The sequence below is a fragment of the Dioscorea cayenensis genome, chromosome 9 (genome assembly GCF_009730915.1).
Source record: "Dioscorea cayenensis subsp. rotundata cultivar TDr96_F1 chromosome 9, TDr96_F1_v2_PseudoChromosome.rev07_lg8_w22 25.fasta, whole genome shotgun sequence".
NCBI classification, from domain to species: Eukaryota; Viridiplantae; Streptophyta; class Magnoliopsida; order Dioscoreales; family Dioscoreaceae; genus Dioscorea; species Dioscorea cayenensis.
The window spans coordinates 7,662,277-7,668,276 of NC_052479.1; the positions used below are offsets into that span (position 1 = coordinate 7,662,277).

The 6,000-nt window shown below is 44.5% G+C and overlaps 1 non-coding gene across 1 annotated transcript; it reads right to left on the reverse strand.

Annotated features, from left to right (window-relative positions):
• Positions 1-3,454: 3,454 nt before the first annotated feature.
• Positions 3,455-3,563, reverse strand: LOC120269835. Its single transcript, XR_005539467.1, has one exon. It is a non-coding gene; the product is annotated as a small nucleolar RNA R71 (small nucleolar RNA).
• Positions 3,564-6,000: the final 2,437 nt, after the last annotated feature.

The window sequence follows — 6,000 nt, forward strand, 5'->3', positions numbered from 1 at the left end:
CTCATGGGCGTTTGGAAATTCCCCACACCCATATGGAAATTCCACAGGCACGTGGGAAACATCCACAAGGGCGTGTGGATGCCCGATTCCAGCCTTATTTAAGCCGCGATTCAGCCTGATTTTTGGGATCTTTTTCACCTATTCTCTTCCACTTTTCTCCATTGTTTGGGAGGCCGTCGGCTATGGTTTCGAGAGGCTTTTGGCATGTCTTTGGAGTGGTTTAAAGGATTTCAATATCGCCATTCACATGGAAGAAGGTTATTGGGGGAGCTTTCGTCGCATAGATCCAGCGGGGTGCGTCCTAGGCGAGATAAGGGAACCCTTGGAGAAGGCTCAACTGCTCCACAAGACCATCGACATGAACACCGAGGTGGTTTTTCTATGGATTACTTGTTTTTATATTTGATTTCATTGTTGATTGTTACTAGCTCCATGGAGAGCTAAACACCCTAGTGGGTACTTGGATTTCTGAACCCTAGGATGCTATTGTTTTTTTAAACCTTTTATTATGCTTTCCTTAATTGATGTTTTAATTGAGTTCCAATCTTGAATGCTTGTTGAATGATTTCTCCCGTTAGAGTGACACTAGGGTTGAGAGTCTATATTGGTAGCCTTTGTGGATGGGTGACACACCATGAGGGTAAGACAAAGCTAGATTGGAGAGGGTTGAGAGGGTGAGTCGAGAGGTAGTGGAGCGTCCCCTTTCCCCTTAGATTTGATTTACTCTACCTCCACATTGCAAGAGTTCTTTGCGGTCATAGTAGAGTGAAAGGGCTAAGGGATGACCTTCTGCTGGGGCTTAGTTGCAAAGGCAACAAAGTGAAGCGTTGAAGTGATTTTAGCACCTAGGGCTTAATTGTGACTAGGGGCCTTCCGCCAGGACCAAAGGGTTAGGTATACCAATAGGAATAGGGTTTATCACTTGGAATCCCTAGAGCATCTTACAAGCTGTACACAGTGCGAGGTGTTGAGACTGATTGATTTCTCCACCTAGACTTGGTATAAAGTTAGTCAGTTTTATTATGCTTTCCTTCATTGATGTCTCTAATTGAGTTCTAATGTTGAATGCTTGTTGAATGATTTCTCCCTTAGAATGATACTAGGGTTGAGAGACTGATAAGTGCTTTTGCGATATAAATGCGAATCATTCATTCCTTATGTTGAGCATTACTTTTCTTAGGTTTTTACATTAATATGTGTGTTTTTATGTTACTTTTTATGCGGGGTAGGGTTGTGAGGCCGAGTATGAAGGAAATAGGCCAATGTGGATCATAATGCACCTATTTTTTTGAAGAGATCTTGCTAAGGTTCAAAGCGAAGACATAGGTCGGGTGTGAGATGCTAGAGTGTGCCAACCTCCTCGTGTCGAGTGAGCACATTCATTTTGGAAGGGCACAAAGACAGTCACACTCGAGCATTCTAATTTATGCATATAAGAACAAGAGATCCATACGGGCGTGTGGAAATTATCCACGCCGGTGTGGAAATTCCATAGGGGCGTGTGACATCATACACGTCCGATGCGATCGCTTCGATTTCGAGCATTCTTTTTCTCCATCTTTTTCCCCAACTTGAGAGAGGGCTTGGCTAGGGGTTTTTGAAGGGTATTGGCTAAGGTTTTTGGAGAGGTTCTCTGGCTCCGACATCGTCATTCATTAGGAAGAAGGTTGGTAGGGGAGCTTCCATTGAGGCGTATCCTATACCGGACGAGGGAATCCTTGGACGACGAGTAGAGGACTCTCTACAAGACCATCGACACGACCATCGAGGGGGTTTCTTTATGGATTTATTGCTTTTACATTCTATTTCATTGATTGTATTTAGCTCCATGGAGAGCTAAACCACTAGTGGGTACTTGGGTGATTGTGAACCCTAGATGTATTCGTTTCATTGGACTTCTTTATTATGCTTTTCAATAAATTGATGTTTATTGTGAGTTCCAACCTTGAATGCTTGATTGTATGAACATTTCCCCTAGAGTGACACTAGGGTTGAGAGTTCTTATTGGTAACCTTGTGAGTGAGTGACACACCACGAGCATTAGACAAAGCTAGGTTGGAGAGGGTTGAGAGGGTGAGTCGAGAGGTACAGGAGCGTCCCCTTTCCCCTCCGATGTGATAGATTCTACCTCCGTTCCTGGAGTTCTTTGCGGCCATAATAGAGTGAATGGTCTAAGGGATGAACCTCCGCTGGGGCCTAGTTGCACGTGTAATGGAGTGAAGCGTTGAGGGGATCTTAGTATCTAGGGCTTAATTGTGGCTAGGGACCTTCCGCCTGGACCAAAAAGGTTAGGTCTATAATTAGGAAGCGATTTATCACATGGAATCCCTAGAGCTCATTGCAACTTTATTCGAGTACGAGATTGAGAGGTTATTTAATCTCTCCTTCGGGACATGAATAGAGTTAGGCATAGTTGACCTTAGATTTGGGACTATGTATGTAAGGATTTCCACGACTCACCATTGCATTGATTAGGAAGCATAATAGAGAGTTCTTGCACTTCAAAAGATTATCCTAGGTGAAGCATCATCCGAGTACCCCATCTTTATCGATTGCCTTACCTCCTCCTTACTTTTTGCTCTCTTACTTGTTGATTTTAATTGTTGAGAATTGAATCATTATCACACTTATCATTGTTGATACTCCACATAGCCAAGAATCGAATTAAGTGTCTTTACTCCCTACTCCCCGTGGATTCGAGCCCGCTCATCCGGGATTATTACTTGACAAACCCGTGCACTTGCGGGATATAAGCAAGGGGAACATGTCAAGTTTTTTTGGCGCCAGTTCTTGAGGGGAGTTAGGCGTTTAGAGATACTTTGCACTTTGTTTTTCTTAGCTATTTCACTACACATTCTATTTCATATCTTCTTATTCTATCATCATTCTGATTTTTCTTTTTCTTTACTTTTTGAGTGCAGCTCTAGGTTATGACCCGAGGGAATCCATCAATATTGATTGAAGGAGACCCTGAGCTTGAACGTACACTTCTAAGGAAAGGGAAAGAACCTGTACAAGAACTGTCTAATCCAGCTGATTTGGAAGTAGAAGGATCTGACAACATGGCAGAACAAAATGAGCAACAATGGACACTATCCGATTATGTCAGACCTTCAGTGTTGGGGACACATTCGAGTGTTGTGCGTCCCCCAATCACAGCTCAGAATTTTGAGCTAAAGCCGGCATTCATCCATATCTTTGCAGCGAGTCCGCACAATTCAACGGTTTGGCCGATGAGGATCCAAACATTCAATAGAGAGCTTCCTTGAGGTGTGTGACATGCTAAAGATAAATGGTGTGACGGATGATGCCATCAAATTGAGAGCCTTCCCATTTTCATTAAAGGGGAAAGCAAAGCGTTGGCTACACTCATTACCTAGGGGCATCAATCACTACATGGGAGGAGATGGTAGAAGCTTTTCTAGCCCGTTATTTCCCTCCCAGAAAATCAGCAAAGCTTAGGAATGAGATCTCATCCTTTATACGGGTTTGAATTGGAGTCTCTATTTGAGACATGGGAAAGGTTCAAGGAACTCTGCGCTGAAGTGTCCGCAACACGGATTCCCGGAGTGGATGATTGTTCAAACCTTCTACAATGGTTTGAACCCGAGTACAAAAGCAACTCTTGGATGCGGCGGCGGGAGGTACCTTAGGTAGCAAGACCCCCGACGAGGCATGTCAAATGATTGAGGAAATGGGGTTAAATAGCTACCAGTGGAACGCTAGGGAAAAGAAAAAGGTGGCCGGACTCCATGAAATTGATGCGGTAACTTCATTGGCGGCCCAAGTGGAGAGTTTGAGTAAGAAGCTAGATCTTATAGCTCGAATAGAGTTATGGCCGTGACAAATTGTACCGGTTGTGGTGGGGAACATGCTCCTTCCGATTGCCCAATCGTCATAGGTGATGTTTCTTCAGTTGAGAATGTTGACTTTGTAGGTAATGGAATGAGACCTCAAGGGAATCCATACAGACAACACCTACAATTCAGGTTGGAAGAATCATCCCAACTTTTTCATGGAGTAATCAAGGACCACGGAAGACCATGGGGCCATCGGGGTTCCAACAACAACAACAAGCCCCTCAAGTGGAAAAAGCAATTTCAGGTTTGGAAACCGAATGACGGATTTGGAGAAGCACTTGGCTAGATTTGTTCAATCGACAAATACAAAGTTTGAATCAGTCGAGGCTACACTTCGCAATCACACCACCTCCTTGCACAACCTTGAAAATCAAGTGGGGCAAATTGCGAAATCTCTTTCCGAAAGGCCACATGGAAGTTTACCAAGCAACACAGAAACCAACCCGAGAGAACATGTGAAGGTTATCGCTTTGAGAAGCGGTCATGAGGTTGAACGGCGGCTTCCGAGTGAAAAGCCGAAAGAACACGCACCTGAGGTCGTAGAGGTTGAGAAGGGAGCAAACAAACAGAAAGAGGTGGCACCCCCATCTTTCAAGCCAAGAATTCCTTATCCCTCTAGATTAAAGAATGACCAAGGGGATGACCCAGTTATAAGAAGTTCTCGAGTTTGTTCAAACAACTCCACATCAACATTCCTTTTGTTGAGGCTTTGGCTCAAATGCCTAAGTATGCGAAGTTCCTGAAAGACCTATTAACCAACAAGAGGAAATTGGAGGCCTACTCGGATGACTTTACAATTGGCGGACCGAACAGTACGACATCCGAGAGACATCATTGAAGACGTGCTTGTCAAGGTGGACAAGTATATTTTTTTCAGTTGACTTTGTAGTGCTAGATGTTGATGAGGATGCGGATGTACCCTTGATACTTGGGAGACCCGTTCTTGCGGACTTCTAAAGCATTGATTGACATGGACGGGTGGAGAGCTCACGTTGAGAGTCGGAGGCGATAAGCTCACTTACCGCCTTCTTTGAAGCCATGCGGCATTCTCTCGATTTTGATGACACTTTGTATTTTCTAGACACTACTTGATGAGATTATTGATGAATATATACGAGGAAATGTTCAACCCGGATCCGTATGAAGGTTTGTTCGACCAAGAGGAGAGCAATGAAGAGGTAATGATACTTGGTTCGACTAGAGAGGAAACATCTACCCCGAGAATCTTGAAGAAGGTGCTCCGGAAAATGAAGAGGGCTCGAAGACGCCACCAAAAAAACGCCCCCAAGACTGTTGGAGATGTACATGAGCCAAGAAAGTTGGACGAATCATTGTTAGGTGGTCTGAAGCCCGATAGTGCATCCTCTATCCTCAAGAGACTTTGCTCATCATGCTTTCAAGTTATGGGTAAGAGGGCAACCTTCATTCATGAACCACCGTGATGCAAGAAAGATACGTCAAGCTTAGTGACGTTAAACAAGCGCTTCTTGGGAGGCAACCAAAATGTTTACTGTTTTTTCGTACTTTTAGTTTAGTTTGTTTGCATGAATAAATTGTTAAGTGTTGGTGTTTCAATTTTTGAGTGCTTGTTCTGCGATTTTATTGTGGGTTTTTTTTAAAAAGATTTCATTGTATGTTTTGTTGAGAATTGGCGAAGTTTGGTCGTTTGAGTTCTATTTTGTGTTTTTATCTGGTATATCTTGCACAATAGGGCAGGCTCTGAGTGTGTAAACATGTTCAGGCTAGTTCTGCAGAGCCTGCAGGTTTTTCTAAGTCATCCAGAGAAAACACATGGGCGTGTGGAAATTCCACACGCCCTTGGGTGTGTATTGTGAACTCTTCCAGAGAGGGCACAGGCACGTGCGGCTGTCCCTGTGGATGACCATCCGACTAGCGCACGCCCGTGGGTAATTTCCACATGGGCGTGTGTCTTCCTGCAGAGTTGGGCAGATTTTCCCGAAAATACATAGGGACGTGGACTCGCCCCTGTGGGTGACCTTGTGAACTAAGCACGGGCGTGGGTAATTTCCGCACGCCCGTGCAAAACTCTGCAGGTCGCTCCCTCCATCCCGAGAAAACACAAGGGCTTGCGGCCGCCCACGTGAGTTGAGGCTATGAATGCTACGCCCATGGGGAATTT